Source organism: Cervus elaphus, chromosome 20 (genome assembly GCF_910594005.1).
Source record: "Cervus elaphus chromosome 20, mCerEla1.1, whole genome shotgun sequence".
Taxonomy (NCBI): Eukaryota; Metazoa; Chordata; class Mammalia; order Artiodactyla; family Cervidae; genus Cervus; species Cervus elaphus.
The window spans coordinates 89,980,244-89,998,980 of record NC_057834.1 but is presented as its reverse complement, the minus strand read 5'-3'; the positions used below and the strand labels follow the sequence as shown (position 1 = coordinate 89,998,980).

General features: G+C 37.3%; 1 protein-coding gene across 6 annotated transcripts in view; it reads left to right on the top strand.

Annotated features, from left to right (window-relative positions):
* The window catches only part of ST6GALNAC3 (ST6 N-acetylgalactosaminide alpha-2,6-sialyltransferase 3), a 608,849-nt gene that overhangs the window by 341,123 nt on the left and 248,989 nt on the right, over positions 1–18,737 (top strand). The gene's annotated exons all lie outside the window — the stretch shown is intronic.

Genomic DNA, 18,737 nt, shown 5'->3' with positions numbered 1-18,737 from the left:
CACACTCACAGGTGCATGCGTGCACCTCAAGGACAGGGAGAAAGTATATACAGTGGAAAGCATATACAACAAGAGGCTTAGATGTACCAACCCTCCATGCAGTTGAAAATTCAGGCTTAATTTATAATCTGTTCCTCCAAAGACATGGTTCCTCCATATTCCTGGGTTCACATCTGCGGATTTGACCAACAGCAGACCATATAGTACTGTAGTATTTACTGTTGAAAAAATAATCCCTGTGTAAGTTGACCCTTGCAGTTCAAACCTGTGTTGTTCAAGGGTCAACTGGATAAATTGCTCTGTGGCCTGCCTTTTCACTCTTTAGTCCCATCTTTCTTTTGATGAACAGCTGTTCTTAAGTTTAATATAGCTTATCAGTCTCTTTCTTGTTAGTCCTTTATGTCTTAAGAAAAAATTTCCTCTTCTGATATTATAAAAGTTTTCCTCGTTTTTTTTCTTTTTTAAAGCTTACTGTTTGTCTTTCAGATACAGGTTTCTGGTTCACCAGAAACAAATATTTTCATATAATCAAGAGTCTAGATGTACTTTTTTTTTTTTCTATAAAATTATCCAAAAAAGCAGGAATAGAAGGAACATACCTCAACATAATAAAAGCTATATATGACAAACCCACAGCAAGTATCACCCTCAATGGTGAAAAATTGAAAGCATTTCCCCTGAAATCAGGAACAAGACAAGGGTGCCCACTCTCACCACTACTGTTCAACATAGTGTTGGAAGTTTTGGCCACAGCAATCAGAGCAGAAAAAGAAGTAAAAGGAATCCAGATAGGAAAAGAAGAAGTGAAACTCTCACTGTTTGCAGATGACATGATCCTCTATATAGAAAACCCTAAAGACTCTACCAGAAAATTACTAGAACTAATCAACGAATATAGTAAAGTTGCAGGATATAAAATTAACACACAGAAATCCCTTGCATTCCTATATACTAACAATGAAAAAACAGAAAGAGAAATTAAGGAAACAATACCATTCACCATTGCAACAAAAAGAATAAAATACTTAGGAGTATATCTACCTAAAGAAACAAAAGACCTATACATAGAAAACTATAAAACACTGATGAAAGAAATCAAAGAGGACACAAACAGATGGAGAAACATACCGTGTTCATGGATTGGAAGAATCAATATTGTCAAAATGGCTATTCTACCCAAAGCAATCTATAGATTCAATGCAATCCCTATCAAGCTACCAACGGTATTTTTCACAGAACTAGACCAAATAATTTCACAATTTGTATGGAAATACAAAAAACCTCGAATAGCCAAAGTAATCTTGAAAAAGAAGAATGGAACTGGAGGAATCAACCTGTCTGAATTCAGACTCTACTACAAAGCCACAGTCATCAAGACAGTGTGGTACTGGCACAAAGACAGAAATATAGACCAATGGAACAGAATAGAAAGCCCAGAGATAAATCCACGGACCTATGGACACCTTATCTTTGACAAAGGAGGCAAGGATATACAATGGAAAAAAGACAACCTCTTTAACAAGTGGTGCTGGGAAAACTGGTCAACCACTTGCAAAAGAATGAAACTAGAACACTTTCTAACACCATACACAAAAATAAACTCAAAATGGATTAAAGATCTAAATGTAAGACCAGAAACTATAAAACTCCTAGAGGAGAACATAGGCAAAACACTCTCCGACATAAATCACAGCAAGATCCTCTATGACCCACCTCCCAGAATATTGGAAATAAAAGCAAAACTAAACAAATGGGATCTAATGAAACTTAAAAGCTTTTGCACTACAAAAGAAACTATAAGTAAGGTGAAAAGACAGCCGTCAGATTGGGAGAAAATAATAGCAAATGAAGAAACAGACAAAGGATTAATCTCAAAAATATACAAGCAACTCCTGCAGCTCAATTCCAGAAAAATAAATGACCCAATCAAAAAATGGGCCAGAGAACTAAACAGACATTTCTCCAAAGAAGACATACAGATGGCTAACAAACACATGAAAAGGTGCTCAACATCACTCATTATTAGAGAAATGCAAATCAAAACCACAATGAGGTACCATTACACGCCAGTCAGGATGGCTGCTATCCAAAAGTCTACAAGCAATAAATGCTGGAGAGGCTGTGGAGAAAAGGGAACCCTCTTACACTGTTGGTGGGAATGCAAACTAGTACAGCCACTATGGAAAACAGTGTGGAGATTCCTTAAAAAACTGGAAATAGAACTGCCATATGACCCAGCAATACCACTTCTGGGCATACACACTGAGGAAACCAGATCTGAAAGAGACACGTGCACCCCAATGTTCATCGCAGCACTGTTTATAATAGCCAGGACATGGAAGCAACCTAGATGCCCATCAGCAGATGAATGGATGAGGAAGCTGTGGTACATATACACCATGGAATTTTACTCAGCCGTCAAAAAGAATTCATTTGAACCAGTCCTAATGAGATGGATGAAACTGGAGCCCCTTATACAGAGTGAAGTAAGCCAGAAAGATAAAGAACATTACAGCATACTAACACATATATATGGAATTTAGAAAGATGGTAACGATAACCTATATGCAAAACAGAAAAAGAGACACAGAAATACAGAACAGACTTTTGAACTCTGTGGGAGAAGGTGAGGGTGGGATGTTTCAAAAGAACAGCATGTATACTATCTATGGTGAAACAGATCACCAGCCCAGGTGGGATGCATGAGACAAGTGCTCGGGCCTGGTGCACTGGGAAGACCCAGAGGAATCGGGTGGAGAGGGAGGTGGGAGGGGGGATCGGGATGGGGAATAAGTGTAAATCTATGGCTGATTCATATCAATGTATGACAAAACCCACTGAAATGTTGTGAAGTAATTAGCCTCCAACTAATAAAAAAATTAAAAAAAAAAAAAATTATCCAGTCCTTCCAGCTCCACTTTTTTTAAAGCCTGACTTTTTTCTCCACTACTCTGCTTGGTGCTTTCATCACAAATTTGTGGGCCCGGTACTGTGTTCCTTGGGTATTGTTGTTCATCCTTGTGCCAGTAACAGCCTTGAATCTCTAGACCAATTTGAGGAGAACGTACATTTTTACTTACTAAGTTTTCCGTTCCATGCCCTTGTTATAACCCTCCATTTATATAGAGTTTTAAAAATGTTTGTTGATAAATTTTAGTTATTTTCTCCACAGAGGTCTTGCCCATATTTTATGAGGGTCATTCCTAGGTATTTTATATTTTGATGTCATTGTAAATGCTTTACTTAAAAATTTTTTTATTGTTGCTGCTATATTGAAATACAATTGATTTGAATTCTAATTTGTATCTAATAATTCTAACTCTAATAAAAATGATAACAAACTATAGGTGGATTATTCAAAACCATTTTAGGGGAGGAAAAAATTTTCCCTTCTTTCTAGGTTCTTTGGCCAGACTAATAATTAAACTGATATAAGACAGATTAACAGGAGAAAAGCAAACTTAATTTTGTACATATAGCAGTTCATAAAAATATGGGACTCAAAGAAGTGACCAAAGCAGTCAACTTTTATACCTTTTAGAAAAAGAAACAATGAATTTCTCAAGTAGCTTTAATTCAAAATAATCAGAATGCCAAGTGGCATATTTTGGGGTGATTTGCCCTAAACACATCACCGTTGTCATCTGTGAATAATTATATTTTTGTTTCTTCTTTCTCAATCCTTATATAGTTTTCACTGTTTTGCTTCAATGGCTAGGACATCAGTATAACATTGCATAGCAATGTTGATAGTGGAAATCCCAATTTCAAAGAGTCAGCTTCCAGCATTTTACCAAAAATTACTATAAAATTTTTGTTTTGTAGAAACATTTAATTAGGTTAAGGAATCTCCCTGTAACTTCCCCTTAACTGAGAGTTTTTAATCATTAGTCGGTGTTGAATTTTATCAAATTCTTTATCTGCATCTACTGAGACGACCACATGATCATATGAGTTTTCTTTTGAGGTGATCATATGATTTTATTATTAATGTTGCAAGTTATATTGATTTTTCTTCCTAATACTTTTATTATGAAAAATTTCATAAGAGTTGCAGGTTTCACTGAACATCATTTTTACTTAAAATAACAGCCAAGACTCATAACAGCCAGATTATGACTATTCAGATTTAGGTATTTGGCAGACATTTTCTCACATGAATGAAATGAGCTTGTCACTTCAAGAAAATAACAGGCAGCATATTTAGCTAATGACAAGAATTGAACTTTCAAGTCAAAATTAGCATTTTGGAAAATTTCTATTTGTCACCATCAGCTTTCTGGTTTTTCAAAACCTAAAGGCTTTTCTGATGAATTCACTGGTAATGTCAATTAATGTGTTTAAAATATACATTGGGAAATATCAGTGTTTCAAATATCTGCATAAGTTATTAGACTCATATTTCTTCAAATTAGCAGTGTATGATGCTATAAAACCATACATGAGTTAAAGGTGTATGCAAGATGCTAAACAAATGAATTCTAATATAACAGTAGACAATTTTATTGATATGGTTTTAGATTTCATATTGCAAATAAACTTTAAGAAATTGCCTCTTATCAAATTTTGGTATAAATTCAAATACAAATATCCACAATTATCTCCCTCTTCCTGCTATAGATGTATATATCATTGTGAAACTTGATTTTCTTCATCTTCTTCAATCAAAACAGCATATTTTAATGGATTGAAAGCAGAGAGAGTTGTGAGAATCTAGCTATTTTCAATTAAGCTAGACATTAAAGAAATTTATAAAACTATAATATAAATAATAGTATTATTTTCACTATTTTTGTGGAAAATATGACTATTTTTCATAAAAATGTGTTATTTAAGTTAATATGAAATGGTCATATTATTGGGATTTTTAATAAATGGATATTCAAAGTTTTTTCATTTTCAATTTCTAATATGGTAAGTATTGATGTATATTCAGCTCACATAAACAGTAGATCCTTAGAACACTCAATAATTATCAAAACTGTCTATGGTACCTGAGACCAAAAAGTGTGAAAACTACTGCCTAGGAATACCACCAGACATCTTAAGCCTGGAAAATTATAATGTTATCCTCTTCCCATAACAATATAAGAAGTTAGATATTTTTACTCCATTTACCCCTACCTCAAATTATATGCTATTTTATGGTCATTTTAATTTTGAAATTTTCTCTTTGTTTTTGTTTTTATGAAGCATCACTATAATATGTTTAGATGTGAATTTATTTTTATTTATTTCTCCTGGGAGGTATCAGCTAAGCCTTTTGAATTTGGAGATTCTCATAAGTTTTAGGGAATTCTCAACTACTGACCTCTGTCCATTCTATCTCTTTCCTTCTTTGATATTTCAATAAAGTTGTGTTAGGCCTTTATATAGTATTCTCTGCATTTCTGTCTCTCTCTTGTTTTTTTAATCTCACGTTTCTTTCTGAACAGTTGCTTCTGTCTTCTAGTTCACTAATTCTCTTTAACTTTGCTGGCAAGTTTGTCTAGCTAATTTGGTGTTAAAAACATTCATTGAATCCTTTATTTCATGCACCATATTTATCAGTTCTAGAACTTCTCAGTGGTTCTTTTTCACATATGGTCCATCACTTTGTATAGTTTTCATTTCCCTGCCAACATTTTCACTAGGCTTTTATCTCCTTGAACACAGAGAACATAGTTGTTTTAGTCTGTGCCATGTAATTTCAAATGTGGAGCTCCTATGGGACTATTTCTGTTGGTTTCCTCTAATAATGCTTTGTCTTTTCATATGTCTGGGGTTTTTAGATTGTGTGTTGGGCATTGTATTTGAAATGTTATTTGTAGCAATAATTTGAGGTCTAGGGGTGCTTTATCTTCCCCCAGGGAAGAATTCCTTTAATTTCTCCAGGTATCTAAGGTCATTTAGAAGTTTAGGATTATATAATGCAATTTCCAAAACAGGTTTTCAGAACCAATCAACTGACATTAAAGATGACAGATTTTTATAAGACTAGTTTACTTCAAAATTTATTCTTAGAATATGTCTTAGGAGTCCTCATTCAAAGTGGATGTTGATTTACTCTTTTTGGGCTCTGGATTGTGATCTGTGTCTTCCTAGACCCAAGAGGCTGACAGAAGCAGAATCTTGCTAATTATTCCAGAGCCACAAATACCTCCAGGGCAAAAATACTCTTTAGTGTTGATGTACCTCCTAGAATTCAAGACTTCTCCAGGCTGGCAATTCTCCACTATCTTGTTAGTTCTTGGATAGTCTTCAAGAGATGGTTTTTATTTTTTTCCTAGTTATTTTAGCTATCTGCCATGGAAAGGGTGGTCTGCATTTTGCAGGTTAACATACTGAAGCAGAATTGGTTCTCATTCTAGTTCTTTCTTCATTTCTATTGAATAAAAGATTATTTAAATTCCATAGTGCTTTGCAGTTTTCAAAACTTTCACACACATGATTTCACATAATTTCATAATAATCCTTTATTCCTCATCCCTATAATGCCCCTCCCTCTCCCACTCCCTACTGGTAACCACTAGCTTGTTCTCTGTAAGTCTCCTTTTTTAAAAATTTATTTCACTAGTTTGTTGTATTTTTTAGATTCTACACATAAATGATATCATGCAGTATTTGTCGTCCTCTGTCTGACTTATTTCACTTAACATAATGTCCTCCAAGTCCATCCACATTGCTCCAAATAGCAAAATTTCATTCTATTTTATGGCTGAATGATATTCTGTTGGATACATACACCATATTTTCTTTATCCACTCATCTGTTGGTGGACATTTAGGTTACTTCCATATCTTGACAATTGGAAATAGTGCTGCTATGAACATTGGGATGAATGTATCTTTTCAAATAAGTGTTTTGGTTTTTTCAGATATGTACCCAGAAGTGGAATTCCTGGATCATATGATAGTTCTATTTTTAGTTTTTTTTGAGAAACCTCCATACTGCTTTCAACAGTGGCTGTACCAATTTGCATTCCCACCAATGGGCTTTCCTGGCGGCTCAAATGGTAACAAATCCACCTGCAATGCACAAGACCTGGGTTCAATCCCTGGGTTGGGAAGATCCCCTAGAGAAGGAAATGAGTGCTCAGTCCAATATTCTTGCCTGGAGAATTCCATGGACAGAGGAGCCTTGCAGGCTATACTCCACGTGGACACAACTGAGTGACTAACACTTTCACCTTTTCATGGTAGTTCTATTTTTAGTTTTTTGAGAAACCTCCATACTGTTTTCCATAGTGGCTGCACCAATTTATATTCCCACCAATAATGTACAAGAGTTCCCTTTTCTCCACATTATCATCAACATTTGTTATTTGTAATTTGATGATAGCCATTCTGACAGATGTGAGGTGATGTCTCATTGTGGTTTTGATTGGCTTTTCCCTGAGGATGAGCAATACTGAGTATCTTTTCACAGGCCTGTCAGTTATCTTCATCCCTCTTTGGAGAAGTATCTATTCAGATCTTCTTCCCATTTTTCAATCAGACTTTTTTTTATATTGAATTGTGTGAGTTGTTTATATATGTTGGATGTTAACCCCTTATCTGCCATATTATTCACAGATATTTTTTTCCCATTCAGTAGGTTGTCTTTTTGTTTTGTCAAAAGTTTCCTTCACTGTCCAAAAGCTTTCAAGTTTAATTAGGCCCTATTTGTTTATTTTTGCTTTTATTTCCCTTGTTTTAGGATAGAAGTCCAAAAAATACTGCTACAATTTATTTCAAAGAGTGTTCTGCCTATGATTTGCTCTAGAAATTGTATGGTTTCTTGTCTTACTTTTAGGTCTGTAATCCATTTTGAATTTATCTTTGTATATGGTTTTAGAGAATGTTCTAATTTCATACTTTTGCATATAGCTGTCCAGTTTTCCCAATGCTACTTATTGAAGAGACTGTCTTTCCTTCATTGAATATTTTTATCCCCTTATCATAAATTGACCATAAGTGTGTGGGTTAATTTCTGGGCTCTCTTTTCTGTTCCATTGACTCATGTGTCTGTTTTTGTGCCAGTACCATATTGTTTGGATTCCTGTAGCTTCGTAGTATATTTTGAAGTCAGGAACATGATTCCTTCAACTCTTTTCTTCTTTCTCAAGATTGTTGTGGCTATTCGGGGTCTTTGTGTTTCCATACAGATTTTTAAATTACTTGATTTTGTTCTGTGAAAAAAATGATGCTAATATTTTGATACGGATTGCAATGCATCTGTAGACTGCCTTAGGTTGTATGGTCATCTAACAATATTAATTCTTTCAATGCAAGAACATGGTACTTTTTAACTATAATGAATTTGAATATTCTCTATTCTTTGGTTTTTGCATTTCCAAACTGGAAGGAATGACTTACACTACAGCTTCTTTCCTGAAATCTTTCTCAAATGAAATCATGAGCCTTTAATTTAAAGCCTAAATTAGCCACATTTTTCTCCTTATTTCCCAAATAAGCATAATCTTAGGGTATACGATGCAAGCATCTCTCTTACTATCTCCACTGAATGAACATAACCCCTCTAAGACATTCTTGTTTCCTTACCTCTTCCATTTGCTCATTTTCCTACCATTTATTTCCTTCCACTATCAGCTTGAAATTTATATTATTAGTGCCCATAATTATTTCTCAGTGTCAAGCTTTCAGTATACCACTTGCCCCCACTTCAGCCCTGGATCAAGCTGGATGAACTCTCTTCATCCTTGCTTCTGTACCCCTAAACAGTACTTAGAAAGAATACAGAATCTTACAGTATCAACATAAAAAATATGTAATTTCTAAATTCTAACTGTGGCATAATTGGCAATCCTTTTGATTCTTGCCCAAAAGAATCTTTTCAAAAATTCTTTCTCAAAAATTCATATCTCTCCTTAATCCTGTTAACCTTACCTCTAAGTCTCTCAATTAACCCTTACTTGCTTTATAGAAATGTAAAGGAATCTGAGGTAAACTCTGGTTGTATTCCACTCCTGTAAGGTCACAGCTTCTTGTCACTCTTAATTCTTTTTTCCTGACAGTCTTTTCTGACAGGCTTCTCTGTCCATGGACTTTTCTAGGCAAGAATAGTGGAGTGGGTTGCCTCTTCCTACTCCAGGGGATCTTCCCAACGCAGGGATCAAACCCACCTCTCCTGCATCTCCTGCACCTGAGAACCCCATCTTATATAAAGTAATATGTATTTGTTAATCCCATACTCCTAATTTATCCCCACCCTACCCATTCCCCCTTTGATAACCATAAGTTTGTTTTCTATGACTGTGAGTCTGTTTCTGTTTTATAAATAAGTTTATTTATATTATTGTTTAGATTCCACATATAAGTGATGTCATAATATTTGTCTTCCACCATCTGCCTTAATTTGATTTAGTGTGATAATCCCTAGGTCCATCCATGTTGTGGCAAATGGTAATATTTCATTCTTTTTATGACCAAGTAATATTCCTCAAGGGCTTCCCCGATGGCTCAGTGGTAAAGAATCCACCTGCCAAATGCAGGCGATTTGGGTTCTATCCCTGGGTCTGGAAGAGCCCCTGGACAAGGAAATGCTAACCCACTCCAGTATTCTTGCCTAGGAAATCCCATGGACAGAAGAGCCTAGCAGGCTACAGTCCATGGGGTCACAAAAGAGTTGGACATGACTTAGCAACTAAACACCATCAGTAATATTCCTTAAGTTATTGACTCCTATCTTTTCTAGGTTCTCACTCCATTAGTGGGCCTTTGTCATGTATTTGCAATTTCTCATCTCCACCAGCCCTTTCTCACAAACTATAAGCCCACTAAAGCATTCTTCAGCTTAGAAAATAGAACAAGATTAAAAACAAAAAACAAAAAACCTTGTGTTGAATATTCGTCAACACATGGTCAGTTTATCACTAGCTTTATATATCTGGCAAAAATTCTGCATGGCAATTAAGAACATTTATGAGGTAACATGAGTTTCCTAGGTTCCAAAGCAAATTCTAGCCAGAACATAAAGGTGTTAAATGCTATCTAATCAGCAATAGCTATATGGAAATATAATCTAGAAGTAAACTGGCCTCCAATACTTTGGCCACCTGATGGGAAGAGCTGACTCATTTGAAAAGACCATGATGCTGGGAAAGATTGAGGGCAGGAGAAGAAGAGAACGACGGAGGATGAGATGGTTGGATGGCATCACCGACTCAGTGGACATGAGTTTGGGTAAACTGTGGGAACTGGTGATGGACAGGGAGGCCTGGCATGCTGCGGTTCATGGGGTTGCAAAGAGTCAGACACAACTGAGCGACTGAATTGAACTGAATTGATCTGAAACTGGCCTCAAAATTAGTCAAATTTTTTTATGACCTGACAGTGAGAATTACTCCCATTTTCTCAGTCTATAGGTAAAAATTCATTTTTGGTTTGAAAAGACTCATTTGTCTTCTAGTCCAGAGAATACAAGGGGCTTCCCCAGTGGCTCAGTGGTAAAGAATCCACCTGCAGTGCGGGAGCTGCAGGAGGCACAGGTTTGATCTCTGGGTCTGGGCAGGTCTCTCGGAGGAGGGCATGCAACCCAGTCCAGTATTCTTGCCTGGAGAATCCCATGGACAGAGGAGCGTGGCAGGCTACAGTCCATAGGGTCGCAAAAAGTTGGACACGACAGACGTGACTTAGCACACATGCACCAGAGAAAGCAAACTGCTTTCATTTGGCATGCCTGCATGATTATACAGATCCACTTTTTTAAAGGAACTTCCAAATGAAGAGAACACATCATCTATGGTGACTGAGAAACAGAGTTTTATGTTGCTTGTTTTAGAATTATCTCTTGACATTAACATTTTTATGCACCCCCCCTGTTAAGTTTTATGCTTGGATATAATGCCACCATGTAGGAATCAAGGTAAATGCCATATCCCAAATCCACAGAGAGCCAGAGCCAAACCGTGGGTTAGCAAATCTGTCTTTTTATGTGCAGTTACTCACACTGTATGATTTATACGCACTGCTTTTGAAAGCTGCATTAACTGAAAGAAGCAGGATTGTGGAGGGGCAAAGAAGTACATATATAGGCTGGCTTGGTTGAACTGTGTTGAATTCTCTTTAGAACAATCTTTACAAGTCTTTGCTCACAGTTAGAGGTCTGCTGAAAGTGACTCAGTGTGGATGAAAACAGCTTGCTTAATCATTCCTGAAACATGGGAAAAATTAAAATACATTTTTTTCTTTGTCAAGCAATAAAAACAATGCCAGATTGTTAATGCCTTTTTTGTACCTTTCACTTGAAAGACCTCAAAAGAACATCAAGGAGAATAAAGGCAAAATCTATTCCCCAATGGCATCATTATACATGTTGAAGCCTCTAAAACTAAAACTCTAAAGACATTCAGGAAGAGTAGAGAAATAAATGACAGCAAACTGAAGAGTGTGTCTCTGGAGCTTTGTTCAACCTGCTTTGTTCAAATTCATTCAAATTGCATGATGAAAAGCAAAGATCTCATTTGTTTCAACATTAAAGTAGGAAATTAGTGAGTGGTGGATTTGCTAATTGTCCTGTAAAGCATTTAAGATGCCAGGAGTGCCCCATTGCTAATATTTTAAATTGCATTCTCATGATTGAAGTGAAAGCAACCCTTAGAGTGGTGTAAAACTATGTTTTTAATAATTTAAGCTGGTTCGATTCAAACATGATTTTGTTCTGAAATATTTATCGAAGCTCCTGTTTTTATTTGAGATGAGCAAGTTTCATTTTAGACTTCAAGACATCAAATGGAAATTCATTTTGAATATGGGGATAAAATAGGGAGATGGATTAGTTCCATCCAGTGTATGTTTCATCCCTGGCTGTGTCTGCTTGCTTCAAAGGATGTGGAATTAGCAGGTTTGGTTAAATTTTAGTTGAGTTTTTAGTGACCTTTTCTAATCCTGACTATTTCATAATTTAATGTCTTGACCTTCGTTTTCCATGGAGCCACCACAGTGATAAATGCAGAGATTTAATAACTAGAACTAGTTGACAGGTGACCTTTCGTACATGGCCATTTCTCTTTGCTGGGGAAACCACACTGTTTTGCAAGTTTTAATTCACAGATTTTAATTATCTATTCTATTGTCTATAAGCCTATTCATGGAGGAAAAAGTAAAGGTTAAATATTTCATTCTTCTTACTGATTAAAATGTAAAGTGCTTGGCAGTTGTCCCAATATATCATTCAAAAAGGATAGGGCAATTTGTCAGTTTCTTACCCAAAGAACAGAGAAGGGAAATTTTCCAGAGTGGTTTGGTTGGTAAGGAGCAGGATGGAAAAAGTGGTTAGGAGAATGAGCAGTCTCATTTGCAGGATGAGGGTGACTCTGTGTGTGTGTGTGTGTGTGTGTGTGTGTGTGTGTGTGTGTGTGTGTGTGTGTGTGTAAATTTAGAGCAGAGAAACACAAAGAAGTCTTTAACTATATGTGTCCTAATTTGAACAGAAAAGTGACTGGACTCAATAAAAGGTGAGACTTCCTAATCAGAGTGAATGACCTGTTAGTTTTGGTCATTTTTTTTTTTTTTAACCAGACAAGGATCAATTGGGTATGTCATGGTTAATTGGTTTCTAGAGTCTGCCTAAATAATATTTAGTCACAGGAAAATAAAGCTAATTATTAAAATACCACAGACTCTTCAAAAGAGATGAGAATAGCCACATTGTCCTCTCTTACCTCCGTAGTATCAAGGATTCTCTTGCACTTATATTCTTTGGCATTTGTGCAAACAAGAATTCATTTCTGTGCTGAATGCCCATGCTTATGAAAAGTTAAAAATAAAAATCCACATGACTGTAAAATGATCTAAGGATGAGCATAGTATCTAGGCAGTCAGTGTCCTAGAATCTTCATACGGATGGAGAGGGGAGCAATTCAAAGAGTTAGAGGAGGGCTTGGCATCTCAGCTATCTTTGCTACCCAGGGAGTTGAAAGTAGCCACTGTAAGCTTCTAAAGTGAATTTACCTCCAGGTGACTTTGCACTGGGGAGAGGTATTCCCTTAGCCACGGAGACCAGCTTACAAAAGCATCTATCATGGCTTTGTGCTTTCTCAGACGTGGACTGTAATAATTTAATGCTTCAGAAAGAAACACAATTCACTCCCATTACAAAAAAAGTTTGAAAAGAAAATTGAGTAAAAAAATTGTGGAGGACAATTTTAAAACTAATAAAATCAGTCATGATTAGTTTATCTTAGACTGAAATTTCAGCCATATTTTAAACTTAAAGATTAAGAAAAAACATCCACATAATTTCTTATGCTTTCATAATGTCATTGCCAGAAAGGAGAGATTATTTCTATCCCCATACAAAACCCTAACACTCCTGAGGAGACTTTCATCAGTTAAGAAACTTTGTCCTCTTTTGGTGAAATTTTTGGCCACCAACATATTTAAAAGCATTGATTTATAATTTAATGTAGATAGTTTTAATAGAATACTGGGTAAGAGTTGACGTGTTTGCCTACTTGCTTATTAGGGATAGTGCAAATTCATAATAAATATTTCTTTAATACCTCCCACTTCTTATTAGTGCTATGAGTGCATTTCACAAAAGACAATATGTTCTGTCTTTTTAACCTGAAAGATGTCTAATACTCACTGGACTTCATGTTCATTTCAATTTCAGTTCAATAATATGAAGTAAAAACTAACTTTTGAAGAATTTACTATGAGAACTGAATGGAATAATGTAATGAAGTGCTGGGCAGGATGACTGGCCCATATTAGGTATTTAATCATGTTAATGTCAATAGATATAATACTCCATATTTATATGTCTCCATCACACTGTTTCTTACCTCTCTCATCCTCTCCCTGCATGTCAGATAGGAATCAAATTCTTTTTCAAAAAGGAGGCAAATGTCAAGATTTGTTTTAGCAGAGAAAGGACTTGTTTTTCAAGGCAGTACATTAGACCTTTAAAACATTGGGTTGGCTAAAAGGTTCATTCAGGTTTTCATCAGATGTTATGGAAAAACCCAAACGAACTTTTCAGCCAACCAATAGTATGTGACTTGACTCTAGTTGATCATAAAACACCCCCACCTACCTCAGAGCTGTATGCTGAGGTTAAAATTCACACTGATTAAAATCCTAAAATTATTTTAGGATTAATTAACAGAACCTTGCATGGAACAAGTGCATGGTAAAAATTACTTGGTTGTGTCGACTGAAAAAAAAATGATGTACAGCTTGAGAGTTGTGAGTTAGTTTTATTTGGGGCAAAATGAAGACTGCAGCCCAGGAGGCAGCACCTCAGATAGCCCTGAGAGACTGCTCCAAAGCAGCAGTGGGGGAAAGTCAATATACAAGGTTTTGGTGAAGGGGGAGTTCAATGCCATGAAGCACTCATTTTACAAAAGGTTTTTGTTACTCATGAGGATTTGATGTCACCGTGAAGGGATTTGGTGCTTCTCTAGATATGAGGAGATACAAGGATTGGGATCATAAAATCTGTTCCTAAAAACATCCAACTATCTAAAGACCTGTCCCACCAGATCCCCTGGAGCACAGAGTGCCTCACTCCACCCTGACCTCCCTCAGGGGTTGTTGAAGGTCAACAGCTATAGCGGCATGGGGTTCAATCTCTGTAAGGGCAGACGACAAATGCCTTTGTTGTTCAGTCGTTGGCAATGCTCTTGGTAAGTGACAATTTGTAGTTGACAATTTTTTATTAGATACCACTGAATTAACTTCCCCAAGTTGAGTATTTATTACCAGATATGCAGCTATAGAGGTAGTATTTTTGAAAAGGGAGAAAATACCCAAATCAAATAAGGCAAACCTTGGAAATATTGCCCGTTCAGTTCCAGACCACTGCAATAAAGTGAATATTGCAATAAAGTCACATGAATTTTCTGGTTTCCCAGGGTATATAAAAGTTATGCTTACACTATACTGTAGTCTGTTAGGTGTGCAATAGCCTATGTCTTAAAAAAGTACATACATTAACTTAAAAAATACTCTATGGCTAAAATATACTTATCCATCATTTGACAAAACAGGGTTGCTACAAACCTTCAATTTGTAAAAAAAAGAAAAAAAAAGAAAGAAAAAAGAAAACACAGTATCTATGAAGCTCAATAAAATGAAATGCAGTAGAGTAAGATATGCCTGTATAATGATGTTACCCCCCGCCTCCAAAATCAGTATCTTAGATTTCAGATGAAAGGAAGCATTTGACATTTGTGAGATTTCTCTTAGGAACACAGCTGCCCAGATGGTCTGCTGAATATTTGTGGTAATCTCAGTTTATAGACACAGCCAAAGCTCAAGCAAAGCATTTGGCTTGATGATGTTTTGAGTGTACGAGAGGGAAAGACAAAGAGGTCAAATTTGTTTTTAATGAAAAGAAACAAAAAATAGGGACAAGTCAACTGAAAAGGAGAGTTCAAAATTATGATAGGGCTTGATAAAGTGGAGTCAGATAAATCTTTCCAAAGGTCTCAGAAAATCCAGGGCCTGTATCTAGAAAGAAACTGCTTACTGAGGCAGAACTGAGTGAGTGGACACACATGGAATAAATTTTCAAGCAAAAGCCCCAAATCAAATAACATAAATGAGCTCAAGAAACAGCAGGACATTTTAACAAAGAAAGTTGAGATCACAAGATGCAGTGATAAAGCTAATAAAAGGAGCTGAGATAACCAGATAAGAGCAGCCCTTGGGTCAAACCATCCATTGGTACCCAGGTGTGTCTTTCTTTTTATCACGGCTTACTGTAGTTTGAAAGTGCCTTCAAACATAAAAATGAGTCCCTTGTGCTTTAACAAGCTCTTCATGTTACCTGAAGCCTCTGATTATGATTAGGAATTTTTCATTCATCTAGTCCTGCATCCTATTATACTGTAGAGATGGTTCCTGCAACCACATGGTAAATAGAACAGTCACACCTGCAGCCACGACTCCTGGTACCTCATTCAGGAAGCCAGACAGCTAGGCAGGTCTGAGACCACGCAGAATGACATCAGGAAGTCTCTTACAACTCTGGCCTTGGTGACAATATGGCCAAGTGAATAGCATAAAAGAAAGGGGCAATTTAAAAATCACCATCTACCCCCAGAGGCATTATATTCATAGCACCCTGCCCAATTACGTACTTGTCATATAAACAAGCAGAGAAGGCAATGCACCCCACTCCAGTACTCTCGCCTGGAGAATCCCATGGATGGAGGAGCCTGGTGGGCTGCAGTCTGTGGGGTCACTAAGAGTCGGACACGACTGAGAGACTTCACTTTCACTTTTCACTTTCATGCATTGGAGAAGGAAATGGCAACCCACTCCAGTGTTCTTGCCTGGAGAATCCCAGGGACGGCGGAGCCTGGTGGGCTGCCGTCTGTGGGGTCGCATAGAGTTGGACAGGACTGAAGCGACTTAGCAGCAGCATATAAACAAGAGGCCATTCTTCCCAGTGTTTGCCCTCAAGTTATTAGTCAGCTGCTGACCTCATACCTGCACTGCTGATATGTTGTCATGGAACAGACTGTGATATCTCAATTGATCACTCTCAGAGGTTACAATTGTCAAGTGAAACCAGTGTGCTGATTCTTATTAGCTAAATGAAGCCTTGTTGCAGCAGAGCCAGCTAATACACTTTAATGACTTGGAAATCCAATGCAAATTGCTGCATGTTGGGTATTAGAACACCTCCAAGGCTTTTCCTTTATATCTTTCTTTTTTATTTTTTTTAATGTGTGGGGGTGGTACCCCCAAAATGTTTTTAGTATACAGGGAAGCAACTTCTTGGAACACTAAATGGAACCTAACCTCCTGGCACCATATGATATGCATTTTGGTGATAAGTTGGAATGTGTCATGTGACAAACAAATTAAATAAGGCGTTGATTTGTGTGACAGTTTGGAGGACTCAGCTCAGTCTAATAGATGTCAGGAAGAACACTGTATTCTTCCTTACAATCTTCCCAAAGGTTGTAGGGAAGGGCCTTAAATGCACGAGGAAGGGGCTTAAATCAATGCCTGATTCTACGAGGCACCCCCTTGTGCCTCCATTTGCCCTTTGGTGAAGTCTTCACTATGGCACCAACCTAGAAAATCCCATTGCCCAGTGCCCTAATGCACTCACCCTCCTTGAGAGGAGCTATTCTGACCTGGTGCCTGGATCACCTGCTGCCCACCTTAGTTTAGAAATCTTACTGGAGCAGGAGCGAAGGACAGTCAGTCCCTTTCATAGCAGACTTTTAAGGCACTTCAAAATGGACCTTTGTGGGCTGTGTAAGTAAGGTTTTTAAAAATTCTTAATTTTGACATGTCAGATAAATAGATTCCCTCGCCTATATTGAACCTGTGGGTATGCTGATGTGTTTCTTCCAGATTGCTTTTCTCTTTTAAACTAAATCAGCAATTCTAGATGAATTGAAAAAGTCCTCTTCTTTCCTATGTTCAGGGTCCTAATAAATTCTTTTCATTAAATTGCTTTCATTTCCTAACTTGACCACTGTATATTTGAAATACTATAGTATTCCAGGGATTTCTGAGGAGTGGGGTTAAATTAAGACAGACATTGAGCCTACTCTTATGGAGTTTACTTTCTAGTGGACAGACATAATTAAATAATAAATTGTAACACAACTAATACACAGTGTGAAAGGGGCCACTGACCAATAGGCACCAAGAAATCTGGGAACACATATCAGATATAAACGTAGAATCTCACAGAAAGAAAAGAAGAAAGGCACGTAATAGCAAAGTGCATTGTCCCCTTATCACTCACTGTTTAAAAGTTCACTTTTCTTTATGTGTGGGGGAATCGTAAAAGGAATTTACAGTCATTCCTCCATACCCGAGGGGGGTTGATTCCAGGACCCCAGTGGATGCCAAAACCTACAGATGCTCAATTCCCATGCCATGGCCTTTCCATATGCTCCAGTTCTGCATCCACAGATCCAAGCAACCCGGATGGTGTGGTATTTTCCATCCACAGTGTCGACTGTATTTGGCTTGCTTGCCAGTATGCTAAGTCGCTTCAGTCGTGTCCAACTCTTGGCAACCCCATGGGCTGTATAGCCGGCCAGGCTCCTCTGAGAATCCATGGGATTCTCCAGGCAAGAATGGAGTGTGTCGCCGTCCCCTCCTCCAGGGGATTTTCCCGACCCAGGGATCGAAACTGTCTCTTCTTTCTCCTGCATTGGCAGGGTCATTCTTCACCACTAGTGCCACCTGGGAAGGAAAAAAACAAGCAGAGAATAAGGGAGAGAGCAGTGGGTTTAGGGTTGGATCTAGATTTGAATCTACCAATGCAACTTTATCACCTGCCAGCCCTGAAAGTTGATGCTTCGTCTCTATGAGTCTCTGTCACCTCTTAAAGTATGTGGACTCTAGAAAAATGGTATAAATGAACCTATTTGCAGGGAAGAAATAGAGATGCAGACATAGAGAATGGACATATGGATACCAGGCGGAGTCAGGGAGAGGGGAGGGTGAGACAAATTGGGAGATTAGGATTGACATATATACGCTACCATGTGTAAAATAGATAGATAGTGGGAACCTCTGGTATAGCACAGGAAACCCAGCTCAATGTTCTGTGATGGCCTAGATGGGTGGGACGGTGGGGAGTAGGGGGAGGGAAGTCCAATAGGAAGGGGATATATGTATAGGTATAGCTGATTCACTTCATTGTACAGCAGAAATTATCACAGCATTGTAAAGCAATTAAACTCCAATAAAAAAAATAAAATGATGGTGGAGACAGTCTGTGTACCTGCCTTCCCTGAGTTCTTAAAAAGAAGCCTTCCTATCCAACTAGAA